The sequence below is a fragment of the Pleurodeles waltl genome, chromosome 6 (genome assembly GCF_031143425.1).
Source record: "Pleurodeles waltl isolate 20211129_DDA chromosome 6, aPleWal1.hap1.20221129, whole genome shotgun sequence".
NCBI classification, from domain to species: domain Eukaryota; kingdom Metazoa; phylum Chordata; class Amphibia; order Caudata; family Salamandridae; genus Pleurodeles; species Pleurodeles waltl.
Window position 1 is genome coordinate 1,707,017,987 of NC_090445.1, and position 22,941 is coordinate 1,707,040,927.

A 22,941-nucleotide genomic window follows, 5' to 3' on the forward strand; every position below is an offset into this window, starting at 1 on the left:
CTGGTCCCATGTGGGACTAGATCCTGTTTTTTAGGGTCGTGCCTGCGTCGCATGCGCTTGCAAGACGCTTTAGGAATTAGAAAAGGGCTCGGCGCCCCGTTGACATCACGTCCGTTGTCTTTCATTAGTTTGTGGGCTTGCCTGTTAAAATCTGCTTGCTTTCATTAGTGGAAGGCATGTATACGTCATGCCTTTTCCGGTGGTTATCCCTCCTCGAGCGCAGTGACTAAGTACTGAAAACATGCGAGGCTCGCTGTTTCCCGTCAGGTTTGTGGACTACTTTTTATTTTTTGTTTGCAGCGTGATCTCGCTTGACAGAAGTCGAGCACTTTGCATGACATCGACCCTGTTACATAGTTAATTGCACTTTTGCCGGTTACGTAGATAATTGCACTTTTGCTTATAGGTTTCATTACGAGTGAACTGTAGCAGCGCGATCGTGCTGTCTTTTTCTTTCAGTGTGGAAAGAAAAATCCGGTTGGGAGTTTACAACTGCTAATAGCTGTAACTCGGAGAAATGCGAGACCCTAGTGCGTTGCAAATGCTTGTGTTTCCCTATAATCGGTAGCATTAAAAGCTACTTCCTTTAACACTTTGAAGGCACAAATCGCCCTAGTATTGAAACCCCACTGCCTATTCTCGTATGCTGCTCCTTTAAAGGTACCTGTAAGCCATTTTTCGCATTCTTTCGCTGACCTATTTACATCATTTTACTCCCATTGGTACAATGCTGCTTCACTCTTCTTCCTAATACTGCTGTGGTATTCATCTTTACTGCCCTGAAATAATATTTGGAATACTGTTTTTGGCCCCCAAAGGAGCAAGACATTAATGCTAACAGACATGTGGGGTCTGTTCTCTCCTTCACTCTCTTTATTTCAGTACTACCTGCTGCATGTGGTGTTGAGCAAACAAAACATGTCTTATCTGAGTATTCCCTGACAGTAGTGTGTAAACTTTTATACCAAGTGTTCCTCATCGATAATGGGTGTAGAGTGGTTAGTAAGTTCTCTTTTTTGCTTGGGTAATCGGGTAGATATATGCCTATAATCCCTAGGTGCTTGTAGTGTTACAATTGCATTGTTACCTAGCATATCCTTATCTCGTAAGGAGGGGATCGGCAACTGTATTTTCCTACCTGGCAGACCCTTATCTCGTAAGGAGGGGATCAGCAACATCTGAAAATGACTACCTAGCGGGCTCTCACCCTTTGAGTGTGAGAAACAGCATCACAAACAAAAACAATAAGCAACAAATAATAAATGCAGTCCAACATCTGCTCAGTCTCTTAGTCCCCCATCTCCTTAAGGCTATGGTATTGGGACAGTCATACATCTAATAAGTGAATCCAGTGCTTCAGTTCCTCAACGTTTACTGCTGTTGGTGTTACTTGAATCACTTTGTAGGGGCTGAGACAATGTGGATCCTTCCACTGGCGTACAAAATTCTTCAAGAAGACCTGTCATCCGGGATATGTGTTCTTCTGTGGTACCACTGGTGGAGGGGTGGAGTTCGCTTGTTGCAACTGAATCTGCTTTGAAAAAACTTGCACAGCACGTGTTAATGCATTCATATATGCTGACATCTGTTGCCATACTAAATCAATTGTTTTTTGTCAATAAGAATTTTTTCTATAGGGCACATAGCCCATAGGCATTAACCTGCCTGTGACTATTTGATGCAGTGTCAAATGGTGGTCCGAAAAAGGAGCATTCCTTACGGCAAATAGAGCTAGCGGCAAACAATAAATCCAATTTGCATTCAAGGTGACTGATAATTTACCTATTTTATCCTTCAGAGAACCATTAAGGCGCTCAACAATTCAGTTACTTTGTGGGTGATAGGCTAATACTAAAGAGTGTTGTATGCCTAATAATTTAGTCATTTGCTCAAATATTTTGTCGGCGAAATGTTTCCCATTACTGGCGTAAATCCTTTTTGGAATTCCCCATCTTGGGATAACTTCTTTAACTAAAAATTTGGCTGCACTTTTTGCACCTGGGCTGTGGCAAAGTCCTGCCTCTATCCATCTAGAGATCGCTCCTATTTGTAATTTTGCTACATACATTCATATTAACAAGCTTAGCAGCGTCCAAATATTGCTTATCTAAATCATCATCACATTCTCCTAGTGTCTCACTGTTGCTCTGTTCAACCGTTATTTGCCCTTGCATTGTTCCCTTAATTACACCTGGATTTCCATGCTTCCCATATATTTTTAACCTTTCTACTTCTGTCCTTTTTCCTTTTTCTTGGTGTGTTTTTAAAGCGTCACTCAACCCTTCTCTCACCATTGGTAACCTCTGTTGGTACCCTTTATGTTCTACAGTGGCAGTATCATACATATCTTGAGATAATGCATTAGCATTATCAATGCGTGTTGTGATAGCCTCTAATGTAGTCCTTTCTTCCTCTATCATCATTCTACGTTCCTCTCTCGACATGTGTTTGCTTTCTTTTCTATTTCTAATGGGTGTTTTTTTTATATAGTTCTTCATTTATCTGTTCATTATGTGATTAGCTGAACGTTAAATGTGGTGGTAGTAGACTAATCTCCCCGCTACTTCTGGTCTGGAGAGTGTTGGGATAAGTCTGGTGCTAATAATCTTGATGTTTTACCTGAACTCATAGGGTCATGTCTTTTTTGTGTAGGACAGTGTCCTGGCTGTGAGATGGTGTCACATTTTGGCTTTCAGCTAATTTCAAAGTGAAGATAGCTGTGACTTGCCCTGTGTATTTACTTTTTAGTGTGCAATGAGTATCTGAGTCTTCTTATAGCTGGAACAACGTTACTCTCTCCTAATGGATGTGTTCCTATTGCTTGTTTAAGTAGTCTTTTGGTTTCCTGATAGGGACTTGCTTTATCTTTCTTATAAGGAAGAGGGGGGGGATGCCAACTACAGTCAAGAGGGTTCCTTTACCTTGTCGGGTTCAGATGCTTGCCACATGTTTAAGGTCACTATTCTGTTTTTTAATTTCTCACCTTTTATATGTCCCATTAATATGTTTGTAAATGCCACAATTGACATGGGTCAAATTAACCCTCTTCTGGACAACGACTATGTTTTGTACCCATACACCACTCCTTACAATGTTTCTTTATCCTATTTTGATCACCCTGAAACACTTTGATAATATTTTGCAAAGGAGTATCAGACATATTATTTTGATCAAATATTCACACAATATGGCTAATTTACAATAACAACTTTTTCAATGTTTTAACAGAACACAAGTAATGTACATATATTATCAACTCATTATCTCATAATCTGAAAAAACAGTATCATAAACTATTACATTATTGTCACTTCCCTGTATTTAGTGACACTTTATTCCTATTTCGTCTCCAGGACCCAGGATGGACACACCACTACTTAACTATTTAATTAATGCATACAGTTAGACATTCTTAGTCACTTCTGACTAATTAGTAGTCCACCCCACAACAATATCCATACTGTGCCTTATGTACCTTCTAAGAAGCTCAAGAGGGAAAGACTTTTAAAGGATATAAATGTATTCAGAGAATGTCTTGGGCTCAGCAGTCTTCCCGAACTACGAGGACCCACTCCCGCCTCTCGATGGCAGATTTTGTACAAACACTGGTATCTGCTTACCTTTTTGAGTGCTCTTTAATCAACAAAGGGGAGGTGGTGGGTTTGACCCCCGAGGTCCAGCAGGCTGACTGCAAGAATTCTCCTGGATAAGGCTTGCTAATGTCAAAATGTGGACTTTTATTTCCCCTCTGCCCATCAAAAATCACTCCACTCTTCGGTCTTGGTTTCTTAGGATCACTTTTATTTACGGCTGGGAACCCTGCTGAAGTATTGCATGCAAAGACACATTCAACAAATCTCAAGGCATATCTGACTGCACAAAACTTGTATATATTTCAAACACAATGGTTTGCATGGTTTACTCCCTGACACATTCCATTGCTCACCACAAGCACATCTGGTAATCTTCTAAGTCACACCATCCTGTGTGTACTGAGACTGTCACTTATTCATGCCTGGCCTAATCACTAACTTCCCTCTAGGCCATATATGCTCAGCTGTGTACAAAGGTCAGTAGGTTATTTCATGGACCAGTTTGTGTTCTTTGTACCAAAAGTCACGGCCCTCACCCAGTGAATATCGCATGTACTAAAACTCCAGTTTCTGCACATTTTACTGGTGTGTCTATTTCTGTCTCACGTACGTGTTTTTTTGTACAAGATGGAGTCTGTGACTAGCACATGTACTGAAACCCTAGTTTCAGCACCTATTTTACTGGTGAGTCTATTTCTGTCTCTTGTATATTTTTTGTACAAGATGGACTCTGTTCACAAGATGGAGTTACTGTAAACATTTCTATTTCCACACATGCAAAATTTCTTTTAAATCTTTCCACGTGGTCAAAAGTTATAGGCAAATAAAAAAATCAATGGAAACCGCTAAACCATAACTCCAGAGGGGCCTTTGTGTTAAATATATCAGTATATTTTATAAAATTCAAAAGTCCGTCACTGAACGGCAAAGAAACATGCTCACTCCAGATTGCTAGTCAATAATCACTTTATTGTAAACCGCATTACAGCTTGCCTGATGCATTTCACAGGTTTTGCCTTTTTTCACCCCTCCTCATCCCCCCTCCCCCGCCCCGTTCCCCCACACATGGCCCTGGGGGATAAGGGTGTACTTATCCTCACTTTGACTTTTTTTTGTGTGCTTTATTTTCAATTTAAAAAAGACTGAGTCCTGTAATGGCTGCCACAACACGTTCTGGGCGTTGTGGCTAGCAGGTCTCTATCTGCCCATCCACTTTGAATTGGGCAATTGGATTATATCTTCAGGTAGTTATAACCATTTTACCAACGTTAACCCCACTGACAGCATCTGTTAAATATTGTCACCTTTATGTAGCCTTGTTGTGAGCAAGAGAGTATATGCTACTTAACAATAGGACACGCAGAATTCCCCCTGCTTTTTACTATTCCGTAAACACACTAGAATATCGACAATGAAACATTACAGTCACAAGGCAGCACGTTTAGATATTTAGGAATCAACCTTTGCCATTGCAAGTAGGACCTGTTGAATGCTAATATCACTAAGGCAGTAACTGCACTACACCTCCAAATAACCTGTTGGGCAGTGTTACTGCTAAAGGTGATGGGTTGCTTTGCCCTCTAGAAAATGTTCATGCCTTCCGGTTATTTTACTATTTTGCTAATCTTCCATTGTACTTCCCAGTGAAGTTCTTCCATACCCTAGATATCTTACTGGTAGCGCTTATTTGGCGCATTGAGTGCCGCAGACTAGCACTGACAAAGCTGCTACTTCCTCTAGATAAAGAGGGGCCTTGTAGGAGCATCCACTATCTGAAGCGCTAATTCAATTGGTATGTTGCTGGTTGCCTGGAAATCATCTTGATGGTACAGCCTCGTCTGTGCTTCTATGACATCTGTTGAAGATACTTCAAATCTTATGCCGACTTACAGTAACACCCACCCCTAATTTTCCTCCTAAGAATAGCATATCAGTGCTTTCAAGGAAGTCTTTGCATAAGTTGAGACCACTCCATAGGCACTGGTCACCTCACTGATTGGCATCACAAGAAACAAGCACTCCTAGATCTCTCTGGGCATGGAAACTGGCATTCAAGCATTAGGGGACCTTCCCTGACGGTCATCTCTTAACATTTGAAGACCACAGGCTCAATTTTGGCATTCACAGCGTGAATTCTTTTATTTCACACTCACTGCAACACCGTAACCATGGAACCACTAGCACATACTGTCATACAAAGTCTCTGTATTATGCAGGCTTGGGTGGGGGGGAAATTGTTGCAGATTTATTAGCTAGCTGGACAGGTCTCTAAGTGAACACAAGTACACTCTTAACTACTCTGTGTGACAAATGGGAGGGGGGAGCGGGCTGGGTGTTTCGTGCTAGAGTGGGATAGAATATTGGCCTACCCCCCAGTAATCCCTAGGAACACCAGGGTTAAAATAATGAAATTCAGCCTTGCATAGAGCCTGCCTCTTGCTGGCCAAAAAAAATGCTCGTTTCTTCCCCCCAGGAGCAAATGTTCACTGTCCCCGCTGCAATGCCATTGAAGTTAATTATGATATATAAATGTCGTCTTGCTAGCCAATCCCAGCGCTGGTCCAGACTAATATCACAGGTAGATAGGTTCCAGGTTCTGCTGCTTTAAACACATGGGAGGCCTGCATCTTGGGTTACTTAAGACGCACCAAAAATGCAAAATAAACTTCCACAGTCTGGCCCTAATCCCCACAAAGAGGGCTATTACGTGCCGCTGGAAAGCCCACTGTTCTAGTGTACGTGTGTGGGGCCAAACATTACTACTATGGGATGAAACCGAAAACAAAGTGCTCAGAAAGGAAGAAGTCTGGGTTTTGCAAAACAATCTATTGCAGTGGTGGGTTGCACTTTTGATTGAATTTGGAGCTATTACCAGAGATGACCTACTTCCACACTAGCCAGGACATAACTCTTAGGCAATGCAAGTACGTGTCTAAAGCATACCATGTAAAGACATGACGTCACCTGTGAATGTAGGTGGCCTGTCTTTTTGCTAGGCTGAGGCCAAAACAGTTCATCACCCGGTACTGGCAATGGCTAGCTCTGATCCATCCTCCACTGCCGCCCCATCTTGGGATACTAAATGCCTTTTGTTGATCCCTGTAATGCTGTGTAAGTTACGATATACTATACATTTTTCCAATATTGTCTCTTGCTACATAATACTGTATAAATGCTCCAGCCTGCTGACTTTACTATTCACAGGTAATGTTCTTAATATGCATGTGCAGTAGTTATACTTACAAAATAATCTTTATGTATCTCATGTACATTACCTGCTATACATCTTTCTTGGAGCTGTGTGGTGGAAATTAATCCTAAATGACCATGAATTGTAATTTTGTGCTGCATAACTTTGTACTGTTTTGTGCATTATTTGTTTTGAAAAAGGCAATAAAAAGTTACATAAAACAGTAGGCCTGTAGGAATTAAATGTTGACATACCCGCACAGCGACTAGCACCCAAAAGCTTTTTTCTTTGTGGCAGACCTATGAAGAAAACAAGATTACGGATTAAAAATCCTAATATTCTAGCTCTGTAATTGGACTAGCTCGAAAAATAATGAAACACATTTTTTTTAATAGGTATTAGAAATCCAATTCTAAGTCGTTTTGTTAATTATTATTGTGGAAATTTTTCTTTTAGAAAATAACCTTTTCTCTGGCTAAAATGTCAGAACCCTAATTAGTGTAAGCCTCTACCAGCTCTCCGCTTTGAAAAGGTGGCTATAATTGCAATTGTTCCTGACAGGATATGCAAGGTGGGGCCTTGAATATCTTTTTTTGTCATGTCAAATCCTGCTTGTCAGTACTTCTTGACAGATCTTTTACAGATAACACTGGTGGCGTACTTGAAAAGTAAGAGAATGCCAAAACAATTCTTGTGTATCTACTGTTTGTTTGCTGGAAACCCATACTTTTTTCCCCAACCAGACTTCTGTCTGCAGGGTTATTGTGGTACTGTAGCCTACAACTAACACTAAAATCCAGTTGAGGCAGACATTAAGTTTACCATAATGCAACACACACATGTGTGCCCCGCCCCCCCCCCGCTCAAGTTTACCTTTGCCATCTTGAAAATGCCCAAAGTGTGTAGGGGTGGCACTGGGAACTTTGGCCCCATTGGTTATGTGTGCTCAGGAGTAAATCCCACCCAGTAGCTTGTGCCAAGCATAAACGTGGCATCACCAGGCACGCACTTCAGAACACTCCTGGACAGGTGAAGAACAGAAGATGACTGGACCTGATGAGTGACTTCAGAGGAGCTCTAAAGAACAGGATTTGTTCCTTTTTGTACCTAGGACAAAGAAGTGGACTCTAGGGGGCGTAAGGCTGACCTCCTGTTGAAGCTACAAAAGCCAGTTTCCTGCAACAGACAAGTGGAAATGGGACCGTCATCTTTGTCCTCTTCCTGACACCTGAGAGTCTCTAAGTTCCTCCGTCCAGTTAGGTTGTGGGGGTTGGGGTTGGTCTTGAGAACCTGCACTCCATGGTGGTTGCCGGCAAATTGCACCTAGGTTCCAGTCTACTGCAAGCATTAACTATCATTGTCACTTTACGCTTTTCGGCACTGTTTCTACTTATAATTCAACAAAATACACATCACTTGTTCTCCTTATTTAATTTTTATCATGTTGCTGTCATTTTTGTTTATTAAATTTTACTCTACCTTTGTAATTCGCTTTGGGATTTTTATTGTTCTACATTTAACTTTATTATTGTACTGCATAAATACTTTACACATTACCCTAAGTTCTCCAGTATTGGACCTTTCATAGATTCACATGCTTGAATCATCCCCGTTGTCGAGGTGGGATTCTCACTGTAACTTCAAATACGTATAGCAGTAAGTGTAACACAGTAGGCCCTAATGGCCCAACTAGGCACTTAGAGCCTATCCATGTCCTTTTATATAAAAAAAAGAACTAAACTTGAGCTACAGCCAATCGGGTGTAAACACCCTCTAGAACACTCCTAACAGAGGATGCTTCCCTCAGATTTTCTACTGCACGCAGTGTGATGGGAGTCTCCCTGAGCTCTGCTCAGTTTATTCTTCTGGCAGGAATATTTTCTCTCCGAGAACCCAGCTTTGCAGTGGACACAATGTCCCAACAGACTAAGAAAGGAATTTCAGAGACTGTGGCAGTTGTGGGAAGAAAAGACTTCATATTGATGATCCCCACAAGAAATGCATCTACTGCCTGCATCCAGATCACAAGTTGAGAGACTGTAAGATCTGTCGCACCTTCAGTCACAAAACTCTTAAAGACCGTGAGGGAAGACTTTTGTAGTGGCTTCAAAAGCAAAAGGCCATGGAGAATCCTTCTTCAGATGAGTGAGGCCTCATCTCACTCTTTGAAAAGACCTCGAGAGAAGTGAAAACTACCTACAGAGCCTCCAAAAAAGATGGCTAAAAAGGCAAGATATCTCTCTGTGGAGAAACATAAGCGCCAGGAGAGTGCTGCCTCGGGATCAGAGACCCACTTAAGACTCAAAAAAGGTTCACTCAGAGCCCACCACACCTGTGGGGGGGAAAAAAGGCACCCCAAGAAGTGCCTGTCTGTCCCTGTCACCGGAGAAGGCTCAGCAGGACTCTGCAAGATTCCTCCCTCTTTCCTTCATAACCATGGGAGAGAAAACATCTCCAATCCTCCCGAGGCATACCTCACCAAGCAAGGTGTTGCCGTACCTTCCTCAGCATCTCTTGGATGATGATGACATTTCTTCTCAGGAGGAGGGAATGTTTGGTGGAGCCAGTAGTCTGTTACGACTGCATGTAAAATGCCAGGACCTGGATGAGGAGGATGAAGAGCAGGACCAGCCCACCTATTCGTCAACTGCACTTCAACAGGATCCATCATACCACACATTTGAGACGGAGGCTTCCTTTCCAGTGCCTAGATCTTTGGTGTCGGATCTCGAGGGTATGTTGAAGGATTATTATCGAAGATTTCCGTCATCACTGCCGGTGACTCCATCCAGGCCTTACAGCCTGCAGATGGCTCTGCAGACACCTGTTCCCAGTCATCCGGGAACGCCACACAGAAGCATCCCGTTTGTTCACCAACCACAGGATGATCATAACTCTACAGATGAGGAGAGAGAAGGTGAGTACCTCATCCCTACAGTCACCACCACCAGCAGAGCCAGTTTATTCACCCCCGGAGGACATAGGGGGCTTCCATAATTTGATGGAAAGGGCAGCCAGAAGATTTGACTTACCCATTATCTCCCAGGAAACTGATTGTTTCTTATACAACTTTAAAGAGCCCTCAAAGAAGTCGGTTAGGGCTATTCCTATAGTGGATTTTTTTTATGGCAGGAGGGGCTGAAGGCAATGAAAAATCCAGCAAAAATACTTTCCCAGATGCCACCCCTAGAAAAGAAGTATAAAGCCCCAGATAACACTCCAGCCTGATTAGTGACCCAACCAAAACCGGGTTCCGTCATCTCAGGCGGTGCAGTGGCGCTCAAAGAATCCTTCGGCACCAATCACATCTCCTCCAGACAGGGATAGACGGCATTTTGGACAATATTGGGAAGAAATTTTCCTCCATGGCTGCGATCACAGTGAAGGCGGCTAACTCAGCCTATCCTGGGCAGGTATGATCGCCAAATGTGGGCAGACGTGTCTGCTTATATAGACCTCTTGCCTGAGGATGCCAAGTTGGAGGCATAGAAGGTGTTCCAGGAGGGTGAGCAGACTGCAGCCGAGATCATCGATTGCGCAATTGACATTTCACTCACAGGTTTCCGGCAGCTTGCAGGCGCAGCAGTCTTGCGTAGACAGGGGTGGCTGAAGTCTACTTCCTTCCGCCCGGAGGTTCAGAGTAGGATTCTGGACGTGGCATTTGATGGGGAAAGCTTCTTTGGGAAGCATGTGGATGACATGCTGCAGGCCATCAAGGCCGATACAGACACAGCGAAATCCCTTGGTACATTACATTTCAGCAAACAGCCTTTTCGAGGTGCGAGGGGTAGAGTAAGTTACTCCTTTTGGGGTGGTTTTCAACAGTATAGACCACAGTACTAGTCCTCTCCAGCAGGACCCCGACAACAATACAGTCAGCACCAGCAGCATTATTGGTTGCCACCTACCACTGCTTATAGATACACCTGCAAAGAGAAGATCTGCTGCCTGTGGAAGGGATACGGGCAGAAAGCAATGACCGGACGGTCATACCAGCTACCAACACTACCCAGAGGTCGAGAATTGGGGGGTCGCATCACTCGTCACTTCCTTTGATGGTCAAGCATAACATCCGACAGGTGGGTGCTGGATATAGTGGCCAAGTGGCATACTCTGGGGTTAATTAAAAAACCACCAAATAGCCCTCCTTCAGGTCCGCCACCTCCAGGATTAAAGCAACTCCTCAAGGAATTGTATGTAATGTTGCGCAAAGGGGCAATAGAACTGGTCCCAACTCTTCACAGGAACCGGGGATTCTATTCATGCTTCTTTCTTGTAAAGAAGCCTTCAGGAGATTGGCACCCCATTCTGGACTTAAGATCCTTAAACACGTTTCTGAAGAAGCATTCGCTCAGGATGGTAACGCTGCGCGACATCTTGTGCCTCTTGAATCCCAGAGATCACATGACATCCCCCAGATCTCCAGGATGCATATTTTCACATCCCAATACATCAAAACCATCGCATATTTCTCAGGTTCAGGGTAGCTGGTATCCATCTGCAGTTTTGTGTACTTCCCTTCGGATTGAAGTCTGCCCCCAGAATTTTTACAAAGATGTTAGCTCCAGTGGCAGCGCACTTATGCCAGTTGGGCATACAGGATTTTCCCTATCTCGACGACTGGCTCATCAAGGCATCCGCAAGAGCTCAGGTGGTACATCACACAACCGCCTGCCTCCAGTTGTTCGAGGATCTCTGGCTTACTATCAACTATTGAAAACCGCAAGTTCACCCCACGCAGAAACTGAATTTCTTGGGGGCAATACTGGATACTGTCCGAAACAAGGCCTACCTGTCTCAGGAGAGAAGACAAAAGCTGCCCAGCTTGGCCCACAAGCTCTTGACAAAAAGGTCAGTTTCATTTCAAACTTACAAGTCATTAATGGGAATGATCTTGTCATGTATTCTGCTGATCCCAAATTGCAGACAACGTATGCGGACCCTTCAGAAGCAACTGGATGCTCAGTGGCTTTAGGTGCAGGGTTCCTTCGAGGACCAAATTCTCATCACACCGGCAATGCGGGCTGCAATGACTTGGTGGGCGACACCCGCAAACTTGTCCACTGGCCTTACATTTTTTCCTCGAGTACCTCGCTACATAGTGACAACGGATGCGTCCCTCAATGGTTTGGGTGCCCACCTTCAAGATTTGTGAATAAGCAGATCCTGGGCTCGAAAGCACAAACAACTCCAAATAAACCAGCTAGAGCTCAAGGCAATAGAGCTGGCTCTAAAAGCTTTTTTACCAAGACTTAACAACTCCGATGTTTTGATCAGGACGGACAATACCACAAGCATGTTTTATCTAAACAAGCAGGGTGGCACAAGGTCTCTACAGCTCTCACAACAAGCTCAGAACATCTGGAATTGGGCCATAAGAAACAGCATTTCTCCGAGAGTGGAGCACATGCCAGGACAGATCAGCATCCTAGCAGACACTGAGCAGGGCGATTATCCTGTATCACAAGTGGAAGCTAGACAAGGAGGTTCTCGACCAACTCTTCCGGAAATGCAGCAGACCAAATCTCGATCTGTTTGCCACATACGAGAACAATAAATTTCCATATTCCACAAGCTGGCTTCCCCAAAAAAGGTCATGGGGGAATGCGTTTTTGATGAGATGGTCGGGGTCTATGCCTACGCTTTTCCTCCGATCCCACTTCTACTAAGAGTCATCAGCAAGATGATGACCGAAGGATGTCTCCTCCTACTAATAGCACCCAGGTGGCCCAGGCAGGTATGGTTCACAGAAGTCCTCATGTTCTCTGAACACCACATGCTACTCAGACGGACGCCAGCCCTTTTGAACATGCACCAGGGCCAGGTCAGGCATCCGGATCCGTCATCTCTACACGTATCAGCCTGGCTCCTGAATTCAATGAATATGCCACTTTAGACATCTCATCAGAATGTAAGGCAATACTAGCCAAGTCCAGAGCGGACACCACCAACAAGACTTATAGACTGAAATGGAAGCGTTTTTGTGTGTGGTGTGCTGCGGAAGGAATCCATCCTATCTCTTCACTTCCGGAGCAGGTAATTCCGTATTTGTTACACTTGGCAAAATCTGGGCTCTCATATTCCTCCATCCGACTACACGTAGCAGCAATTTCAAGGTACCGCCGATCGCAAAACGATGTCTCGTTATATTCCACTAGGATTGTGAAACAATTTCTTTGGGGTCTTTTTTTAGCTTTTCCACCGGTGCGTAAACCCCCACCGTTGTGGTTCTTAAATGTGGTGTTGGGACAACTCATGAAACCCCCTTTTGAGCCAATCCACAGGGCGGATCTGAAATTCATCTCTTGGAAAACGGCGCTGTTGCTGGCTGTTACTTCAGCCAAAAGAGTAAGTGACATACAGGCCTTCACCATCAAAGAGACTTTTTTTTTCAATTCACCACTACTGGTGTAATTCTTAGGACGAATCCTAAATATATCCCGAAGGTACCCTCAAGTTACCATTTGAATGAACCAGTGATTTTGAAAACCTTTTTTCCTAACCCACAGACGGTAGCAGAAAAAACGTTGCACTCATTGGATATTAAGAGGTGCTTGAAATTTTACCTTCAAAGAACGCGGAACATCCACAAATCAGACCAGTTATTTGTGTCCTTTGGGGATGTGAGGAAGGGCTCCCCGGTGTCTAAACAGACTATAGCCAGGTGGATTGGCCTGGCAATCCAATTCTGTCATGCTCAAGCTGGTAAATCGCTCCAAAACAAGGTTAGAGCCCACTCTACAAGGGCGGTAGCCACGTCGGCAGCGCCGTTCGCGGGAGTGCCCTTGCAGCACATTTGTAGAGCAGCCACATGGCCCAGCCAACATACTTTCACAAGACACTACGGTCTCGAGAAGACGAATAACATGGACACAGTGGTGGGGCAAGCAGTACTGAGGCATCCCTTCCGTTAAGGTTAGCCTCTTTGGTCATCCCACCTTCCACTAAAAGGTATGTGAACTACATTTCATTAATCTGGTCAATGTTAACCTTCCTGCTTATAATGATTATTGTGGTTATTATTGTAATTAGCGTGATGTTTATTGTGGTGTTTTTGATTATGGTTATCAAGCTTATTGTCATCTTCCTGTAAGGATTGAGGTATTGCTATCTAATAGTAGCTAGGAGTAGTATTACTCCTATTGTTATTACAATACAGCTATTACCTAGTTAGACAATATTACTGCTCGCTACTCTAATTCAAGCATGTGAGTCTATCAAAGATCCAATAGTGGAGAAGAAAATGAGTTACTTACCTGTAACTGTGGTTCTCCAGTATTGGTATCTTTCATAGATTCACATGCGACCCACCCTTCTCCCCTCAGAGGCTCCCCATATGGATGAACTTTCTGCTTCACACTCGTACTAGAAAATCTGAGGGAAGCAGCCTCTGTTGGGAGTCTAGAGGGTGTTGACTCCTGATTGGCTGTAGCTCAAGATTTATTTATTTTTTAAAATAAAAGGACATGGATAGGCTATAACAGTACCTAGTTGGGCCATTAGGGCCTACTGTGTTACACTTATTGCTATATGTATTGGAAGTTACCGTGAGGCTCCCACCTCGACGCCGGGGATGATTCAAGCATGTGATTTTATGAAAGATACCGATACTTGAGAGCCACAGTTACAGGTAGTAACTAATTTTATTAAGCCTGTTGTTTTAGTACCATAACTACCCGGGGTTGAGTTCAGGTTAATTTAGTGACTTTGAGGGTTCACCACGACGGGGATTATTCCGTGAGGTGGGGTGTCCATCCCACCCCAAATAATAATCCAGTCTCTCTTACTCATATGAAATAGATTTCATCTCCATAAAGACTGCTCCCAAATTACTATTTTTCTTTTTACCATTGTCAAGAATAGTAGGACAATGCAGCATAGAGGATCATGTTATGTTGTATTATGTTAAGATATATATAAATTTTTATTTATTTGACCAGACCTTTGCCCACAGAGTTGGGGAGACACAGTTCCAATTACCCACAGATGCACTGTCAATTTATTTTCTACTGAACCTCTTGTAAATGTTGTGTATTTTTGTGGCGCATCTCACCCACAAGGTTATCCAGGTGCTAGAATGAAGGGGCTGTGCTGCCTGTGACTGGAGTCTTATGGAAAAATGAAATTGGAGGGCAGAGCTTGTGGCTCTGATGTGCAGAAGAAGGTTGTTCCAGCCTTTAGTGAGCAGGCAGACGGCTGAGCGGAGTTTACGGGTTGGCGGTGTGGAAACGGATGCCGCTGTTAAGGTATGTGTCGCCTTGGTTGTGTAGGCCTTTGTATGAGTGGGAGGAGCTTGAAGAGTGCACTTCTGCTGATTATGAGCTGGTGAGGTGAGATGTTTGTGGGGTCCGAGTTTGACCACAAGTCTCGCTTCTGCTCGTTTTGGATGACCTGGAGTCTTTTTGTCAGCTGCGCAATGATGCTGACCGAGTGGATGGCTGTAGTCTATTTTACTGATAAGTTCCGGAGTGACAATTCTGCAGAAGCCATTTGATGATTTTTCTGAGGATCTTTAGGGTGTGGAAACAGGAGGAGGCCGTGTGAAGTTTGGAGCTTCATGATTGGGGGTGCAAATAGAGCAGTAAGAGGGGGAAAAAAAAGCCTGAAATGTACTTTGAACAATGACCCAATGCCCACATCAACTGCTGACGTGGAGGTTGATGGGAATAAAAAAGAACCACGGCTCCTATGGTATTTGATTCATAAGCCAAGACAGAGTAGCTTTTCGCAACCAATAGCTTGAAAAGTGACCTTTCATCTTAGGGCAAATGAATCGCCTGTGGATATTAGAAATCAGGTTAGAAATTGTTGAGTTACGATGTGAACGGCCTACACTTGCCAACTTTGTATCTTACTAGAGGCAACAGCAAATTGATTAGGCTCATTGTTAAAAATCAATCCTTGTACATAATGTATGTTAGAAATAATTTCCCTCTTATTCCACCAGACGATGTACCCTGAACAATTCTAATCAATATCGCCCAAACCCCTTGATGCAGCTGAAGTGTTAGTGTCCTAAAAACACTGAATTCTATTTCCAGAAGATCAGTGTTGCGAGTAGGGAGGCAGCTTGACACAAAATTCACTCTCTCCCAGTCTATTATCTAATTTTTCCCTGGTGGTGCTGTTCACCTGTGCTGTGATCCAATAATTCCCTTAGTTCTGGTCACAGAATTTGCTGTACGAGGTAACCTTAAACCAAAACGTCCTCCCATCTGTGACAGATCCCTCTCCTGTGGGATGGGGTGCTCACATGGATCACCTTCAGGGACAAGGGGTTTGCTCCAAGTATGTGATATAGTACCACATCAGTGTTTTTGGATTCAGATTACTACATCTGGCTATGAACTTGTTTCTCTACGAATTCAGAACAACCTTCCTGCTGGTTCAAATAGACAAAAAGAAAATGTTTTATTTTAATAAACCTGGAATGTGTTCCAGGCCCCTATTTCTGGAAACTCAGTCAATTTGGAAATGACACAAGGAGAGAAATGAACTTCTCACAGCATCAGCGGCAGGGTTACGGAATGCAGAAGCAAGCTCGCTCGGCAGGAGAAGTCTGCAAACTCATGAGCAGGGTGTCCACACTGAAGTTCTGCAAAATGTCTTTTGCACCTGGGGGTTTCTTTAACCACACCTCTTTTCACACATGGAAAACAACAACAAAAATGCATAGATATTTGCCTTTAGATTTTAGCAGACCTGGAATGGGGAGGAGGAATGTCCTTTTGATAAACAGTTAAAAGATGATTTTATGAGTGTCCTCGGATGTTGGGAATCAGGCTGCCCTACGGTGGAGCCAGGATGATGCTCCAAGCTCCAGAAATGGCCACTTCAGTGGTGGTTAACCAGTCCTGTACCCCAGCTGGAGCACCCACATAGATGCAGGCTGGCTCTCCTTACCAGTTTAAGGGCCAGTTCCTGTATCCCATTCCAACTTCCCATGATTTCTTAGTGGCGTCTCTCTGACTTTTAAAATATGGACCCTGAATCTGCCAAAAGTCTGTACGGCGATTTTAAAACAGATTGTGTTCTTCACCCTAAACATTGCAAGCTTTTAAGAGAGATTCTGCATCTAGAATACAGAGAACAGTTTTGATCCCTATAGATGTCCAGAAACTGAAGTACTTCCTCACTGACTTCATTTAGCAAGTGCACTTCTCAATTACGGTACATCATGCATCTGTTATTGCATACATAAATGTCCTTTACGAACCTCTTTCATCACTTCAGTACTTTTGGTGAACGATTAGCTAGAGAGTATTTGGAATGATTTTCCACCTGTTAGAAGCCCTTCACCAACTTGCCAAGTTAACATAAGCCTCTCTTCGAACTGATACTCAAGGCATAATTACATTATCTGCCTTGGAACTTGCAGATCAGTGAGATTCAGGTCCTGTGTTGACATGTACCCACCTGTCTTCCATGTGAACAAGGTGGTGATGAGAAATCGTCGGCGTTTCCTCCCCACGATAGTGCTAGATTTTCGTGTCAGGCTAGCTATTTATTTGGCAGCATTTTTTCAGAATACATCTCCAGTGGAGAGATCCCTTCATACTTTGGATGTAAAAAGTGTTAAAATTTTACCTAGACAAAACAAAACATCCTAAAATAATTTGTGAATGATGGGCCCTTTGGAACAGGTATAGCTATTGTGAAACAATCCATTAACGCAATGGTTCCCAAACTTTTTCGACCGGCGGATCCCTTGACCTATTTATTGATCGTTGCCTGCGGCGTCCCATTCTGTCTTCTTTTTTTTTTTTTTGGGCGGGTGGGGCGTGTAAACCCCGCCTCGAGAGTACTTCCATTATTCTCCCTTAAAATAACTGAGGTGAAGCTGAGGAAGGTATTCTACACACAAGACAAGGTCTTTGAATCAGCCCTCTTCGTCTATTGGTCTGTTCAAGTGTCGTTCCCAGTTTGCTCCCGCCTGCCATAGCAGATAACAAAAGGTAATGGTTCACCCCACTTCATCCATTGGGTATCTTGCAATGCGAGTGCCTGATCACGAGTACATAGCTGACTGATAAAGAGTGCGCTTCAGTGCCAACATGTTCACAGTGTATATTTCAGCATGTTGCATGTGTTTACAAGTAAATAAATAAAAAGCTCAACCGTGCCAATGACAGACATTCTGTCTTTTGGAAAAATACTTGAGCTTGCAATGCTCATAAAAGAACAAATAGATCATTCTTGCCACGCGCACACAAAAATGTAGTGTTCCGCACCACTCCAAAGGGCACACAGAACACAGATGTCCACTGAAATGGGTCCACTAGCATTTACATTTTTCCAGAAAAACAAACGGAGTTCTGTAACATGTGTACAGAATAAAGTTTAAAACTATTGCACATTCCTCTGAAAAATGTAATCTGGAAGGGTAATGTCTCGGAGTCCTTGTATTACTGTTCTCTTCATTCATTCGAAGTTTAAGGTTGCAAACACTAAGCAAGTTGTGTCTGGGTTAGAAAAAGTGTGTGATGGGAAATTTTAGGTTTCAGTAGTAAGTGTTGGAAGCTAGCAGCAAGTTTTGTTTGTTTGTGGGGGAGAAAGTTTGGCACTGTGTCAAAATAACACGAATTAGACAAATCTAGAGGATGGCTCACAGGTTCAGCGTCAACATGAAAGCTTCAGTTACTCTCCCGCTCACTTGGCTTTTCCGGACTGGAACATTGTTTTACTATTTAAAACTCGTTTACATCTTCAGGGACATTCCAACAAAGAATAGATGTAACCTGTGCGGCAGCCTAGCTCCGAAGCCAGATCCCATGGTGCTTGCTTAAAGCAGGGAAGAGACGTGTACAACACCTCCACAATCACACACTGTGTTGCTTTTGGTGGACATGTATGGCAGAGCCTGAACCGGGTGGTAGACCATAATCCTCTCTGAAGTATCATCCTCAAGGATGAGAGCGCCCACAGCCACCTCTCGGGATAGGCTGCCAGTTGCACTGGAGGAGGGAGATCTGGCATTGATGGACCACCTAATCTCCACTAATTCTGAAACCCACCTGCTTTGTGCTCAAACCTCATTCCTTTTAATCTCTGTAGATTACAACTATTCTAGTGCAGCGGTTCCCAACCTTTTGACTTCTGTGGATCCCCACTTTATCATTACTGGAACCCGGGAAGCCCCCCCCAGAATCATTATGGGAATCTGGGGACACCCCACTGAGTCATTACTGAAAGCTGGGGACCTAACCTGCTAATATTTAATTTTCTAAGCAGTCACGGATCCTTTGTGGAGGCTTCGCGGACCCCCAAGGGTCCCCGGACCACAGGTTGGGAACCACTGCTCTAGTGGGCTAGTTCTTTTTACGCAACAGAATACTTCTGCATCTCAAGAAGCCGGATTATTCACAAAAGATCTCTTCCCTGCAGCTCAGGGATCAGAGGTTGGACGTGAGGGATGAAGTACGGTCACAAGCTGCAGGATGCCCTGCAAATGTAATACCCAGGCTCATAGTGGTCAAGGCAGGGGAAGGAGGGGTCCCGGGTTCCGAAGGCACCAGTTACACGAGTCAGAGCAGCATTTAGTTTAAAAGAAAAGAATCTGTTTTTATCTGAGGTGAGCTTTAGACAGTTATTGCTCATCTAATCGGCCACTGATTTAGGGCAAACTTTAAAAGAGTTGAGGGTTTCCATGTCAGTCTCTGGAAAGGATAGGAGGAGCCGAGTATCATTAGCGTTCAAGTTCACCCCACAAACCCTAGGACTCGCTAAGGGTTCCAGATAAATACTAAAAGAGTGGGACTCAGAGCAGAGCCTTGCGGAACTCCACAATCAAGAGGTTTTGAGGAAAAAGTGAAAGGAGACGATAGAATGGACCGAGTCCTGTCTGCCAAAAAAACATTTAAACCAAGACCAGACCTGGCCTTAAATTCACAACTTTCTGAGCCTGCACTGGAGAATCGCATGAAATACCGTATCACGCGCTGAGGATAAGTCAAGTAGTACCACTGTCGCCGAGGAATTCTGGTCAAGATTGTCCTTGATAAACTCAGTGACCTGACCTCGAGCAAGGCAGATTCTTTGCTACATCCTGACTCGAAACCTTATTGCAAATCATGTAGCAAATTATTTGATGCCAAACAGTGAAAAAGTCGTCTATTAACTTCTTAAGCGTTTCCACCCCTGCTGGGAAAAGAGAAGTGGGTGTGGTTGGCATTGGATTTCTTGAGGGAGCAGGAGAGCCTGTTTCCAGCTCCTTGAAACAAGCACTGATTCCAAGGATGAGTATCATTTTCTTAATTATAAGATTAACGCGAGTGGAGACCATTTTAAAGATGTCAGGTGGACATTGAGGGGAGCTTGTTTTGCAATTGGCCAAATCAGCTTATGAATCTTCCATAGCTATGGGGTTAAAATTGGTGAAAAGGGTCAAAATTAGGAACAAAATCCACAATGTAAGGATCTAAATTTTGCATAGGTAACTGATCATAGATGTTTTGAATCTTATTTAAAAAAAAAATGTTTCACATAGGTTGGCCGATGGGGTAAGTTTATTCTGTAGGGCACTAGGAGAATTAAAGACATTTACGGTTATCAAAAGCGACCATGCTTTGATAGCAGCGAAAGCAATTGTGTAGGAAATAGAGCCCAAAAATGTTTATAAAACTGTCATGAAAAAGTTTCATAGATCTAAGTAGTATGATTTCCTCCATAGGCATTCTAAACGTTTGCGTACAGACTTTTCCCTTTTTTTTTTTTTTAAGGCAGTTGAAAAACAAAGAGCAGATAGCATAGATCTGCTAGTCAAAGGTTTTATTTTTTATTTAAAGGAATAATAAAATAACCCATCAGTTAAAGCTTTTCGCATCCAAATCTATGGACCCCAATAATTCAAAAGGGATGGTTTGGGGAGTCTCTATTGAAGTGGGGTTGAGATGTGATGCTCTTGAGGTTTTCTGAGTTGGAGTTTGTTTCTTGTTCGACAAAGATATGGGGACCATGAAAGGGATTGGAAAGTGATCGGAGGCAAGATGGATTAAGGGCCGGCCTAACAGAGATATTCAGAGGGTTTGAAAAAATAAGGTCCAAAGCATGCCTGGCCTTATGCACTGGGCCGCCCACTAACTGTCTAAATTAAATCCCTCTTAAGTGGTCAAAAACTGTATAGCAGTAGAGCAATTTGCCTTATTAACACGTAGATTAAAATCACCTAAAACTATAAAATGAGAATGAAGTAATGATTACTGGGCCAACAAGTCCGCGAGTAAAAGGAGGGAGTCATTGGAACCATCAGTAGGTCTATAAATTAGGGCCCCAGACCGAGTAAAGGAGGAACCTAAAACAACCGAAGAGGTTAAACCTTCAGCAGAACCTACATTTCACACTTTGTAGCTAGAGCAGGAAAAAGCTGAATGATGGGTCACAGCCCCCCTATTTTGTCCACCCAGTTAATGTGCTGGATTATAAATCCTGGGGTGTGGGATGGTTAATGCAATGTCTGGTGCAGACAAATCCTTCAACAAGTTTCCCTAAGAAACATTAAATTCCATTTATCCTCTAAAAGTAAATTTAAAACATCTAAGGCATGTTTGGGTAAAGATCTGAAATGAATCAGGCAGAGGATGTAGAGCCTTTCTAAAAGTAAATTTAAAGTAAATTTAAAACATGTAAGGCACGTTTGGGTAAAGATCCGAAATGAATCAGGCAGAGGATGTAGAGCCTATGGGCGCAGACCCCTGAGTCTCATCCATAAACACTTGGATAGGGCTGGTGGAAGGAGCCCAGCTAAACACTGGTCCGAGTACTGACCATCCACACCCAGGACAAGAGGGACAATCATTTGTAGGGCGAGTATCAGTGCAAAGGTCATGCTGATAGTTACAAGGTACTGTTTGAAGATTAAACAGTTCACCTCTAGAATATACCTGTGTAGAGGTGCTTTGGGAGGACTCACGGCAGCCTGGCGGTGATGGTCGCGATCTGGAAGCAGACGGGCGCAGACGGACTTGCCTTTGGTGTGCCATCAGATACCGGCGCCATGGCCCAGTTTATATACCTTAAAAGGGAAGGCCGATTCCAACTAGAGCGCCTCTGAAGAAAAATGTCACCTCTGATGTGAAATTGGAAAAGTGCAACAATCAGGAAAAATTCCCTCACTTTAAAATTCGATCGCTTATTAGCCCGCCACATCCCCACAAGCGCAGTCACAATAAAGGCTTAAACTGTTAAAAAGTGGCAAATATAGGAAACCAGCTACTGGCACTTAAAAGCCTCTGAACCCGAGGCTAGTATACCCGGCTGCACCTGTGGGTGTCCATGGCAAGGGGATGGAACGAATGGATGTTTGGGAGAGGGTAATCCTGCCACCTAGTTGCAAATGGCAGAGGGTACACATATGGTCCTAAGGGGCATTTATGGAGGAAAGTCATGACCACCAGTTCCCAGTCGGCCTTTGACAGCTGGAACAAGCAGTTGCTGCCAGTGGCAAGTGAAGCTGGTGGGCGACTGACGGTAGCCATACAAAGTCAGCAGCGCCCTTCGGCTCGACGCCAGAGCTCTGTCCAAGTCCATGTTAAACGGTGTTTATAACGGGCCACGACTGACAGCTCGGGCTGAAGGCACTGAGGGCCATATTTATACTTTTTGACGCAAAACTGCGCTAACGCAGTTTTGTGTCAAAAAAATTAGCGCCGGCTAACGCCATTCTGAAGCACCATGCGGGCGCCGTATTTAATCAATGACGTTAGCCGCCGGCGCTGCCTGGTGTGCGTGGAAAAAAACGACATACACCAGGCAGCGCCGGCGTAGGGGGATATGGGGCTTGGGTGTCAAGAAATGGGGCAAGTCAGGTTGAGGCAATTTTTTCGCCTCAACCCGATTTGCGCCATTTTTTTCGACTCCCAACCCCCATAGAAATGACTCCTGTCTTAGCAAAGACAGGAGTCATGCCCCCTTGCCCAATGGCCATGCCCAAGGGACTTATGTCCCCTGGGCATGGTCATTGGGCATAGTGGCATGTAGGGGGGCACAAATCAGGCCCCCCTATGCCACAACAACAACAAAAAAAAAAACACTTACCTGAACTTACCTTAATGTCCCTGGGATGGGTCCCTCCAGCCTTGGGTGTCCTCCTGGGGTGGGCAAGGGTGACAGGGGGTGTCCCTGGGGGCATGGGAGGGCACCTCTGGGCTCCTTCAGAGCCCA